The following is a 13,461-nucleotide window of genomic DNA, read 5'->3' on the forward strand; positions in this document are numbered from 1 at the left end:
GAAAACATCCAGTCCTTAAAGATCAGCAAAGCACAAGCTCAATTTTCTGTGCCCACAAGATGCTTAAAGAGTCAGTTGGACTCAACTCAAAAGACTTTTGAAAAAGTGGTTGCAGTTTTAGGTGACCAAGCACTGGGCTAATTGTCTGACTTACCTCAGGTGGGAGGCGGGAGTGTGTGCAACCTCCCTCGTCACCTTTCTCCTTCGTTCCCTGTCGCGATGTGCCTTGAAAACTGCAGCAATTCTCCCAGGATGAGAAGTGCTGCTGCTCTATATCAGTCTGATATCAGTTAATAAAGCCCTAATTTCGGCATAGTGTATTGGTTGCCCACATGGGCAGCCTCTGTGAGGAGAGGTCAGGGCTGCCCCGGGCCTGCTCCCGCTGGCTCCTTACAGACCCGCGGCGCAACCCGGTCGAGCCCGTCAGGCAAGCTGGTGGCACCTCCGTGAAAACGCATTGAAGAAAAGAGCAAAACGGGTCAGGGCAGAGAGGAGTGAGGAGAAAAGTGCGAGAAACAGCCCTACAAGCACACAGGTAGGTGAGGGAGCAGGGGGCGGCGCTGCAGGCGCCGGAGCAGGTTCCCCCGCAGCCTGTGGGGGCACCACGATGCGACAGGCTCCCCTGACAGGAATTTAAAGCCCCAGAGAGGAGCAGTGCTCTCCAAGCGAGCTCGAGCCCGCAGGCACACAAAAACGTTCAACTGAAGTTAAAACTGAAAGAAACGTAGCAAAACCAATTGTTTCCTTTCCAATAATCTGCTTCTGACAAAATACAAAATCTTCCTTTTCTTCAACTATGGAACAGCTAACATTAAAACTTACCAGCAAGAAACAGAGGCCTGTGTTAATATGGCCTGGGGGCTGCAGGACATGCCAGGGCTTTCCCTGCTACATAAACACTTTTACCACAAAGTTGTCAAGCATGTTGTTTCCAACATGTATGGTTTTTGCTGTAGTATTCACTACTACTTTCTAAATCTCTAACATCTCTGCAGTCCTGACACTGAATCACTACTATCACATACAACTGGTAATGTCCAGAGCCAGCTCAAGGGTTCCAAAGTGAGTTTTTAAGTTGGATTAAAAAGTAGGGGAAGAATAAAACAAAGTTCTTGAGAGGCAGGACTGCTGCTGCAGAAGCATGGAATAGCGGCACCTGCCCTATCTGAGAACATCCGCTGCTGGGGGAGAAACCAGACCAATTACCACACTTCTTGCACAGGTAAATCACCCACAACAGGGCCGGCCGCCACAGCTCAACACATTGCTGCCATAGCAAATTGCCTAGTTCACATTTCTAAATCTGGTTTTAAGCAGAAGTTTTCTGTCCAACATTAACATACATGTTTTATTGTGCCTAGTGACATATTACACTGGTGCAGAAGTGTGTTGTTTTTTTGAGGGTGTGATGACTACTCAAGCTCCCCCTCTTATACTAAGCTGTCATGAAACTACGATACTGAAAGGACAGGAACTGAGTCAAAATTTTGTTAACGCAACAAAGGGATGACACTAAATATGCAAGTGTCTGAACACCATAATAGTTCTCCGCTGGTAAAAAGGACTTATTGAATCTTTGATGTAACAGAGATGCTGTGATCTTTGTTGTCAGGTTTGAGCTGTCAGTAGAGCCAGGTATTCTCTAGTAGCATTTTCTTTTGAACTGTGGTAAGTCTTGGAGGCAGTTCATTTAACATTATGATGAAATATAAAAGACATCAGTAAGCAGAGTGTGACTTTTTTTTTTTTTTTTTTAAAACACAATACAGTTCCTCCTCAAACAGTTACCAGGATGCAGTACGTGCAGATTGGAAGAGAACTGAGCGTCAGTCTGGGTATTACTGCTTGCCAGAGCTCCTCCTCTGGAGTCATATCAAGTGACTTTCCTCCTCAAACACGTCCCAGTGAATACGACTGAAGCCTGCAGGTAAAATCCTTCTCCATTCATTTTACCCTGATTGATAGCTTTTGAGCCTTCCTTCACACAGCTTCAGCTGCTTTCCAGACCTTTATTTTTCTCTTTTTTTGTGTCTGCAACAGGAAGTTGCACTCAACTTTTTTACTGTATGTTTCTCTTAAAACTGACATCTTTGTGTTGTAATGAAGGAACCCCTGGGTATTAGTGACAAATTAGTCACCGGCTAAAGACTACTTTCTTTTCATTTCTATACCAGGTGGAAGATATTAAAATCTCAGGAGGAATTTCTCCCACTGTGCCACAATAAATCATCACACCTTTTTTTTTTTTTTTTTTAAAGTGACTTAATTTTGCTACCTTTAAAACTCACAAATAAAGAATCCCACAACTTTGTTAATGTAGAATTAAAATAATCTTATGAATTTGATAAAGAAGATATTATCATGAAGTATAAAGAACACATTTTGAATATTTATGTTAAAAATAAACATCTTTTAGAGGAGTTGCTCCCTCCCAAGAACAAAAAAAAAACCCTGCACCTATAATGGTTAGAAGTATCATCTTCAGAATGATGGAAAAAATCTTTTCCCTTTTTTGTTTAATTATCTAATGCAATAGGGAATAGTACTTTAAAAAATCTACAGAAGATAACTGTAGTCTGTACGGAAAGGCAAAATCTTCTGCTGACTATTCTTTGTTGAAGAACTTGTTAAGTAGCAGCCAAAATAGAGGGAAAAAAAAATCTTAAGTGTTAGGTTGCTGAAATCACAGGCCACTGAAATACAATACATAAATAAATAAAAATCACTGAAGGCAGAACTTTGCCTTTTAATTTTTTTCCCTAGAAAGTGGTCAGAGTAATACTTTAATAGTGATGTGTTTATTAAAAATGCGTTATTTAAAATGTTAACCTCACAATTATGCAGACTGTGTCATTTCAGTGGAGTTTTCTTATTTATAACACAGAAAAAATACTTCTATAGTTTATAATTAATGCTGAGTACTACACAAGTGCCTTATTTAGGATTTCTGATTAAATAGCTTCACAATTATGTGCTCTTAATCATCAATTAAGCCACTTTTCCACATTATAGTAGGCCTATTAAATAACCCAGGCAGTGAAAGAGTTTCTTTTACAACTGAAAGGAACACTAGGACCAAGATGGAAATTCAGTCCGCCCCTACAGGGAAAGGCAGGCAGGAGATGTCTCTCAATAAATACAGAACATTAAGTCTACACGCAATTGTCTCTTCCTCCATTAGCCATGAAAAAAAATGAGCAGAAGATCAATTAAAAAGCAGAAATGTAAAACCAAAGCATTAAACACAACTAGATATTTAAAATCCCACAGTGCATCTTACAAGTGTGGTGCATCACTCCCCTGCTTCTCCCGGGGGAGTTCCAGCTCTAATAATTACTTTCTGCCTGCTCACGAAGTTCAAGTTCAAAACAACATTCATTTTCCACTTCCTGTCCTAAACCAGGGCACAATGCTTCTGTGCATTGTTAAGCAACCATCACACTCCACCACAGACGCAGTTAAACCACTGTTGTGATTGAATAATCCTGATTTGTGGCAGCTTGGACTGGGGGAAGAAACAGCACTGAGCTTTAAGAAGGAAAACACCAGACTAACGTCAATGCATCTTATAGCAGTAGCACCCTTTATTACTTCAAAATTCTAAACAAGCATTGTCTCCACCCCCTACCTTGCAGGGGGGCATAAGTGGATTTTCAAAACTAATCTACTCCAGAGGTTTTACTGGATCTCAAATATTTTACACAAGATTGCTTCCCTAGTCTCCCTCCACAACCATTTCTCTTCCCCAAATTATATTCATCTGTTGCAGCAAACAGGAAGGATCGCTGCCAAACAAACAAAATCAAATTGTATGTTAAGGGTGAAATATGCCTTCCTTCAAATTACAACTTACAAATGTTCAGGTGCAGAGAGATTGAAGAAGGCAAAGTCATTTTAAGGAGAGACAGCAAAGGTCTGTTTAAGATTGTAGACAGAAGAGCCTTACATTCCCTCGTACACACAATTTACAGCATTGCTGAAAGATCCCGTAGTTTAGGTCTGAGACCTAAATTTGTCCTTTATTCAAAGAGAACAGAATTTTATTAAAAACAAGGTTCCTCTGAAGTAGATGTTTACACAAGAGTCTACCAAGGCTAAACAGAATGAAAATCTTGATTATTTTATATCAAGAAATAAAACGAAAATTGGTGCCTGTCTTATTTTCCTGCTAGACTCCTGACTCCACCAATATGCCCCAGAGTATTTGGTCATAGAAGATGCTATGACCGAGTACTAAGTCAGACCACCGCAACGGTCTTTTGGTGCAGGAGGTTACATCCACTGTTACTGCAGGGGCTGTGGTACCTCCTGCTGGAGCTTTACGGGCTTCCACTGGATTTGGATTTCTCAGCTTTTGCTAACTGCTGCTGAAGACCTTTGCCAAGTTGCAAGTAATGTCTATGAGTGTGGATAGCAGAGAGACATGGCAATTCCTGCTCCCGTTTTGCAAGACTCAGGCCCTGAAGAAGTCTGTCGGACTTGCACGGACAGTGGTTACAATACAAAACCATTTCTTTAAATGCATTTAAGCAAAAAGTACAAAAAATTTAAAACTGCTCCCTCTCAATGGGTGGTGCAATCCTTATTTAAATGAAATGACTGGAAACTGTAGTGAGGGCAGGACTGATCTGACATATATTTGCCCACAGTTAAGCACAAGAAAGGAGATAATTTTGCAACAAGCATTAAAACTGACTGACTTCCAGTTCTGTATCTCAGTGGAGAGCAGGAGTGTCAATGTAACATTTACCAAATGTAAGCTAACAAAAAGCATACTTTAGGCAAACTAAGGTGCTTTATAAATTCAGAAAAGAAAGTGTTTCATAAAATCAAATAAATCCTTTTTAAAAAGTAAAATTTGGACACAGCCAATATAACATTCAAATGTTTTACTTACAAAAGTGTTACATTTCATTAAAAATGGTGCTTTTTAGTTTGTTAAAGGGTGAATAAACAATATCTTTTCAAAGAAAAAGTATTGCTCAATTCTAAACAAAATTTTGATTGTTTCAGCCACAGAAACTGAAAAAAAAAAAACAACACGCATTTGCATAGCAGTACTTTAGCTTTGTAAACTGAAGTGAAGATTTTCAACACTTACTGGAAGTGAAGTATTTTGTAAATATGTTTTGATTTGAGTTACAATCTTAAAGAATCATTAGGCAGTTACAATTAAATTCTGAAGATGGTAATCTAGCACAGAAGCACAGTTGCAAGGGGAATCAAAACTGGTGATAGAGATCTATATTCAAAACCGATTGTTTTTTTCAAAGTAGTTGTAGGACAATTACATGGCAAAAAAGCTGAATCAAGCATGTCATCAAAAGACAATTCGCAATAGATGCAAAACTTGCCTCTAAGACAGCTGATGAGCATCTCTGCATGGTGCACAGTCTAAGTTGTAAATAACTGGGGCCCTCAGAATGCTTTGCTTACTCAACCTATTTAAAAAATAAATAATAAAAAAAAAAATCAGATGCCTGCTCCACTTTTCCCTCACTGTTTCTTGTGGGTGCTTGAGTAATCCTAGAGGCATTTCCAGTTTTTAAGGCATTTGCTGAGTTTAAGAAAATTTCCCCACGTCCTCTTGCCTTTTGTTCAGAAATACATTGCTTTTTTACTCCAGTTAAGTTTCTCTGGTAAGTCTGCTCTTTTCAGCATAGAGTGAAGCATCAGTTCTCTGTGGGTTAACCAATTACTATCTGAACTGACTAGTCCCAAATAGTTCTTTTTCATCTAGGATTTTTATTTACTTATTTAGCTGGGCTGTTTTCCTCCTCAGAAGCAAGGATGGCAAATGAGGATTTCTGCACCATGAAATCGAACGTCTAGAGTAAGGCACCAAAGAGCGTAAAAGTATGTTTTCTTAAACCTGTCTGCACAACTGAGAAGGGGCAATTAAATCTGGACCTACTTTAATTACCACAGCCCAGAAAAGTAGGAGCCCACTGCTGGAAATGGCCAGCAGAGATGAACCAGGTCTGCAGAGTGACTTGGCTCTGACCAGGTTTGTTGCCTGTAGCACTGGTTTATTTAAAAACATCCCCAAATAAGTCTTTTATTGTTGAAACAATTCAAGACTTCAGTTTTGCTGAATTAGCTGGTGTTGCAGCAGTAGCAAGTTGAGCTTCTACTATGCATCAATTTCCTCTCAAAAAAGCAGAGGGGAGATGAATGACACTGGTATTTCACGCAGCACTCATGCAAAGACACGGACGTGAAAAAATCTTACGTTTGTAACCAAATACCTTAAACCTTCATTTCCTTAAGAGGAAGCCAGTTGGGAATAAGTTAGAAATGGACTATCATCGAGGAAGTTTCTAACGTCTGAAAAACAAACTTCCATCAGTTCCTACCAATCTCTGTCCATCAATAACAACCCCTTCACCTGCTTTTCAAATTGCTGAGGCCCAAATCATATCCAGGCTCTCCCTGCCTCAATCCCATTTTCACTCTTTGTATTCAAACTGGCAGCAACAACAGAAGAAAAAACAGCAGTCTTTCAAACAACAAAATCCCACACCCCAGTGAAACATGCACTCTGGTTCTACAAAAAATGTCAGTCAACAAATAGGCACAAATTTCACAATGGCTGAGGTCATTCCCTTTAAGTCATTAGGGTTTGTGGGTGAGTTTTCCTGGTGGTTTTAACATTGGTTTCTGTGATTGCAGTTATGCTTATTTATGCATTTAGAGCATATGATCTAATACACTTAGGTTTAACTACTTCATTCTTTTGACATTCTTTCCAAATTATAAAAAGGATTCTTGGTGTTTTCACTGCCTTGGTAAAGAAACAAAATTGCTGTCCACATAATTTCTTAAAAATACAGAACAGAGTAAGTACTTGTTGAAAATAATTCAAAGAAAAAAAATCCTGCACCAGACATCTTCCCCCAACACAGCACTTATTTTTGTTTTCTCTCTAGCCACGAGAGAACCTAGTATTCTTTAGAAACAGAAGTTTTGCTGGCTCAAAAAAAAACCAAAAACAACCAACAACACAAAAAGCCCCAACAACATTCTGCCCCTCAATGTATTTCATTTACAACAAGCAATGCTCAGTTTATTTTTTAAATCTATTTCTACTGTTTTGCTTTTTAAAATACTGCACGCTTCCAGTAAGTTTCATTCAAATTGCCTCTTCTATAGCTACTTTGACCTCTGCCATAATGCTCATTTTATTCAATGCCTTTTTGTTATAATCTGTTAAGGGTCCTTCCTTGATAAAAATCATAGAGGTCAATTTTTCTAACCAAAATTTATCTTCTTTTCCCTCCAAAGCAAAAAAAGACCAAACAACCCCCATCTAATTCAGGTTGGAGAAATTCACTAGCATGTCAAAAACATTCAGAAACGTTTTTTTTTTTTTTTTTTTTAAGTTTGAAAAAGGATGTGCTTATCTCTCCTTCAGAATACTGTGTACAGTACATGGCTGTTAGGTTGTATACATAAATAGCATTAAAATACTTTTTAAATAACCTTTTCAAACTCGAAGCTATGGTTATTTCTATACAAGATATTTCCAGCATCCCCAGTTATTAACGTTTCCAAACACACTGCTAGTTAACAGAAGAAAGAACGGACAGCACCCAGCAAATCTTGTAGGAGACAGAAAGGGCCCAATCCTGCTCTGTCCCGTGCAGACAGAGGTACCAGCTCACCTCTTGGTTCTCAGCTCAGCGTCACCACCAGCTACAGCCATTTCAAGTCCGGCTGTGACCCAACCGCATTGACAGTGACAAAAATGCTCTTTCAACAGCACACAAAACATTCTGAATTTCTTAACACATTGAACCCCTTTTGTCTCCCTGTTTCTGTAAGATACCACAATTTACAGCCACACATTTTGAGGGCATCACAACATTTTCCCAGGCTCCCCTTTCCTGTACTGCTCTTCCCTTTCTAAGCACCTTTCCTAATCGAACTCCAACTAAACCAATCCTTCACAAATTACAACAAAGCTTCCTTAAAATTCCTCATAAACCTTACCGCAGCCTTGCAGCATACTTCTGGCTTTCTGCAGAGCCTCTGCACATAAACACGAGGGAAAATACCTTAACATTCCACTAATGAAGTATTTTCTGGAGACAGCAGAGGTGACAAACAGAATGAGAGCAAAGCCAAGATGCCATCTCGACTTCAGGCAAACAACCTCTTCTGACCTCTGGCAGCTCCCACACACTATTAAACAAAACGTATTCTCTCCATGTTAATGAACCATGTACAATCTAAGAGATAACACTGATGTTAAATAAACATGTTTGTATGTGACTCCTAATGCTAGGACTTAAGCAGCTGCAGACAAACAATTTTAAATGGGAAGGATTTTGCCCATGTAACTTTTTTCCTCTCATTTTACGTACTTTTAAAAATAATTCACATAGATACTTAAAGCCCAGCTAGGAAGAGTGGGTGAAAAGAAGCTTGACTATTTTAAATTAAATATTCACTCTGTGACACATTCACTGGAACTGTCTATGTGACAACAGTTACATAGACAGCTATTTTGGATCCAATTTCCCTTTCACACCATTTTTAACTGTTAATCAGCAGCTTGCTGAAGAAGGAAACTTGGTCTAGTTTTATATGCTGCGATCACAAATATTTGCAAGAGAACTGAGCAGTCCTGTATCCTTATTCCCGTTTTCTCCTCCCTCCTGCTTCAACACTTCAGTAGCACCAAATCTACCTGCAAATGGCAACACCCCCAGGCCCCAAATGACACAACCACGATATACAATTATTTGCATCCTAATTGAGGGGCTTATCCTCACCTGATTAAAACAGGTTGTTTGTTAAACATCCTTACTTGAGTTAAGATCTGCAAATAAAGATGAAGTATTGTTTTAAGAATTAGGCTGCCACGAACAATTGTTTTCTGATGAGACCTCTTAAAAAACAAACCTAACCAGGATGGTCTCTGACTTTGCAGTAGAAAAGGGAGGGTGGGAAGAAGAGAAAGATTTGCTCAGTTCTCCTTGTTCATATCAAAGTGATTATTATGCCAAAAGGTTTGAGTGGTTATACTTTTAAAAACATACATACATCATATCTTATACTAAATTAATACACTGAAAGGGAGAATGCACCTAAACCTGAATGGCTGTACTTTTGCATGCGTCATTGCTTATAGCTCTGAACATATTTTTTGTTTTTCCTTGGTGTAACTATTTTTTGTCCTGTGTAGCACAATGACATGAAATCTAATGAAAAGAACTGGATTGTTAGTCCAGCATTACTGCTGTGAATAATGTACATGCATACAGTAACCATCCATCAGAAATGGTAGTAGAAGTTTTCCCTGCTCAGTCTAAAAAATAAGCCCTCAATTTCTGGGATGTATTTAAAATCATCACATTAAAATTGCAGAGTTCCATGGTTTATGAAAAGGATTGGAGTTTGCAACTTTGCTTAACAATTCATCCCTAATAAAAGTTATTCCAGCTAGGCAAAATAGATTCAAAAATATTTTCCTGGCATTCTAAGAACTTTTGCTAGTTTTCACAAAAATTTAAAAGCATTTTTCACTGCACAAGTAATCTTAACAATCATTTCCACAGATTAAGTCTAACAACCTGTGAATTTATTGCAGAAGAAATTTACTGCAAGGAATAATTAGTCTTCAGCACTGTTCTTGCTTGCTCTCCAGCTGAAGACACCTTAAAGCCATCTGGTTACTGCAAAATTTGGCACAGAAGAAACAAATCTTACTGACGAGAATTATAGCTGAATTCAGAATAGCTGTTTTACTACTACACATCATAAATAACACTTAGGAAGACAGCAGAAAATTACTAACTTCTTTAATTATTTTATTTATCAGCAGCATGCACACATACACACTGACAAACAAATACAGCCACACTGCTTCAGCAGGACATCTTACAGTCCAAGTTAAAGATGCAATTTGTTTTTGCAGGATTAACAGTTAAGTTATTTAATTTTCAGGAAAAAATCTGCAGATGGCTGACATAATAGGAGGACAACAACACAGCAACTCATGAGATTTTTAAATGATATTCTGAGATCAAGTTCTTCATATTGAATACGTGAGTTTAATCTTTTTGTATAATTAAGGTGCAACTGCACACATTATGTTGAATGTGGGACTTATTGTTGCAGGGAGAATTATCAGCAACATCTTTATTTCTCCGTAATGAAGCTTTTCTAATGAAATTTAAGACAGCCAAGGTTGCAAGATATTTGAAATCGGAGCCAATTTCAAGCATTTCAGCCAAATAATGGTGATAATATTAGCGAGTTGTGGGAATCAAGTCTCTGCACAGTACTTGTGCGCTGTCACAAGAAAATGAGCTAAGGGGAGCGGGCTAAACAAAGCAAAGCAAAACAAAACGATGTGCCCCAAACCAAAAGAGTACACTACTTGTTATTTAGCCAAATGTTTTGACCTGTTGGTGGGAACGTAGAAGAGGCATGAGAATTGTCTGGACGGTTTGACTTAATAACTTTACAATTTAACTCTGCATCGCACTGGAAGATTATTTTTTGGGAGGAAAGAAATGCAAATTACACTAATTAAATCAAATTATTTGCTGCAGACTCATTTTAAGTGAATTTTCAAAGTATTTTTTTAAAGGTTTTGGGATGTTTCTAAAGCTACAAGCACTAATTATTTGCAAGGTAGCTGTACTTTAAGTCTTTCTTATTTACATGCATAACATTTGAGGCCACACAATGCCTTAAATTCCAAAGCAGAAATAAAAATTTAACTTTGTTCAAGAACAGAAACAGTTTATTCAAACCAAAATGGACAAGGAGATGACTTATCCTGTATGCAGCTACATGTAACAAACAACAATGCAACGTGGACTGCAGGAAAAGTGCTAAGAAACATTACTTTTAATAGCGTAGAGAAGAATTAGCTTAAATCCATACTGTCATTTAGGGACCAGATCACCCAGAACACACAGATGTAGGCAGAAATTTCACATGCTTTCTAAATATACTGGGGGGCAAAAACTCTCTGTGGAGAGCACTGCAGAGGGAGGAAGCTCACAGCAAATTACTGAAGTCTGCGAGAAAGATGAAACGATGAAATGTCCCTGCCCTTACCAGCGCTAAGGGATGTGCAAATCTGATGCTACACTGCAAAAAAAGTCCTATTAATAAATTTGATGGAGGCCAATAAACTCTTTATTGGTTAACCGTATGCATTTTAACAATTAATATCTGATCCAACAGCACATACTACTATTTGAAACGTCTGAAAAGCGGTAGCAGACCATAAATAACTTCCTCCAGCGGCTCATCACGGCGCTCAAGCACAACTCAGCGCTCCCAAAACTTCACCCGAAAGCGCGCAAGCCGCGCTAGAAATTTTCCCCATTTGCGCAGCAGCCAAAAGAGCATTCAATAACTTTATTTCAGCGCGCACCTCAGCTCGCAAAACAGCCGCCCGAGGCAGGCGTTAGCCCTGCGCCCCAATTAACGCCGGCAATAAGCGCTGCTCGCAGCTGCGCATGCAGGACCCCGGCGCGCCGCGGGGGCTCCGCGGACGCGCAAAGCAGCGCCCTGCCCCGCGAGCACCACCAAGGCGGGCTTAGCGGAGCCCCCCCTTGCCTCCCAGCCCCTCCGCGGGTGCTGAAGGAGGGCTGAAGCCGGTAAGGAGCCGCGCGGAGCGGCCGCCCCCCGCCGCCCCGACTCACCGGAGGCGCAGCGCGGAGGCGCAGCGCAGGATGCGCACCCGCGGTGGGCGCAGCGAGCATGTGCGGGGCGGGCGCGCATGCCTGCGGAACGGGGCGGCGGCTCCGCACCCCGCGGTGCCCCCACCCCTCTTACCCCCCTTTACACTCCCTTACCTCCCCTTGCACCCCTTTCCTCCCCTAAACCCCCTTCTCGCCGCGCACCGACCTGATGCTGGCCCCGCACCTACCGCACGCCTCGGGCCGCCCTCGGAGGTGTCCCGCTGCCCGGCACGGCACAGCACGGCTCGGCACGGCCCGGCCCGGCGGAGGAGGAGCCTCCCGCGGCTCCCGCACGCCGCGGGGCCCGGCCGGAGCGCGGGGACGCGCTGGCAGCCCCCCGCTGCTCCTGGCACGACCCTGCCCCGAGTGCCCAGCCCCGCCGCTTGGGCTGGGGGGAACGTGTCCTCCTCGCCCCCCCCTTGCTCCCTAAGGAGAGCCGCGCTGTGTTCTCCCAGGGCGGCAGGTACTGCCAGCGTGCGGGTTTGCGGTCGTACCTCCAGTTCTATCTCTGTCGCTGCTATCAATCCGCACGTAGCTGGAAGTTTTCAAGAGGGGGTCGTGGTTTGAAACTTGGATGCTTGAATGCTACCTTGGCTCTCCGCTTCCAGGAAAATAATCACTGCAGTCTTCGTGTTGCTGACCTCCAGTGACAATTTTTAAATAGCAATTTTAAAAGGAGCTGGGGGGATGCTTATTTTTCTTACGCACCCTCTACCACAGGGATGCAGGTCCCGCAGACCCTCAGGAATAGTCTCATTCAAGCATGCCAGCCCTCTGTACTCATGGACACATGGTGTCACAGCTCCTGACTCTCCAGGGGGTCAACAACCCCCACCCATGCAATCTGCTTCTACCTCTGACATCCTCAAAGGAACCAGACCAGATCTGTGTCCAAAGGGAAGTGCCCTGCCATCTCCTGTGGCAGCACAAAATCAGAGGCACCCTCCCACACCTCGAGGGGGGCTTCTGCTCCTGCTTGGTGGTGGGAGCCTCACCCGGGTGCATTCCAGAGCATGGCCATGGGCATATCCAGAGGGCTCCCACCGCGTGCACCTCCGTGTGCTTCACCTTGCCCACACAGCCTTGTCCCCACACACGGCACAGTACGGGTACTGCATGGCTGCCCCTTCCCACTGGCATACCTGCTCGCTGGGGAAGCAGCCTGGCCACTGCGGCATTGGGGTGTTTCTTTTCTGCGCCCTGCTCTTCCTCTTTATTCCCCCCTTTTCACCAATTTGAGGCAGCCTGCAGCTCTCCTCTTCCGTCTCTGCAGCACTGGCGAGGCATCAGAGGAGACCTGCAAGTCCTTGCACCGACGGCTTTTATTACACCTAGCCCTTTCCTCAGGAAGGGGATATATCATGAACCGCAGTGGAAAAGCCAAAGGAGCACAAAGGGTGTTGAGTTCAGGGTTTGAACAAGCTGCAGCCCACTCATGGATTTAACTCAAAATTTTGACAATGGAACAAAAACATCATTGCAACGAGACAGCTGTTTTTACTATCAAAATCTCTCAGATCAGTTTGACTGCAAAGTGTGTTCCTACAATCCAAAGGAGACAAAGCTCCCAGCATCAGTTCGGAGCTGGCAAGCGTCCTAGCATGAGCTACCTCCTGCCGGCCTAGAAAAACCGAAGCTCTTTCAGTTGTTATTCCCCATCAGTTCTCAGCACTAACCCCGTGATTTCCCCATGGATTATCTGCAGTTCTGAGTTTACACCGCTCTCACATGAAACTCGGAGAGATCGCTGCTT

The 13,461-nt window shown here is 42.0% G+C and overlaps 1 protein-coding gene across 2 annotated transcripts in view; it reads right to left on the reverse strand.

Moving 5' to 3' along the window:
• EYA2 (EYA transcriptional coactivator and phosphatase 2) overlaps positions 1 to 12,978 on the reverse strand; it is a 98,381-nt gene extending 85,403 nt beyond the window's left edge. For both annotated transcript variants that reach the window (XM_084296878.1, XM_084296876.1), the window contains exon 1: positions 12,851 to 12,978. The gene's annotated coding sequence lies outside the window, so the exon portion shown is untranslated. The remainder of the gene's footprint in view (positions 1 to 12,850) is intronic.
• Between the last annotated feature and the right edge of the window lie 483 nt (positions 12,979 to 13,461).

The sequence above is a fragment of the Netta rufina genome (assembly GCF_964035555.1).
Source record: "Netta rufina genome assembly, chromosome: 16".
In the NCBI taxonomy this organism is placed as follows: Eukaryota; Metazoa; Chordata; class Aves; order Anseriformes; family Anatidae; genus Netta; species Netta rufina.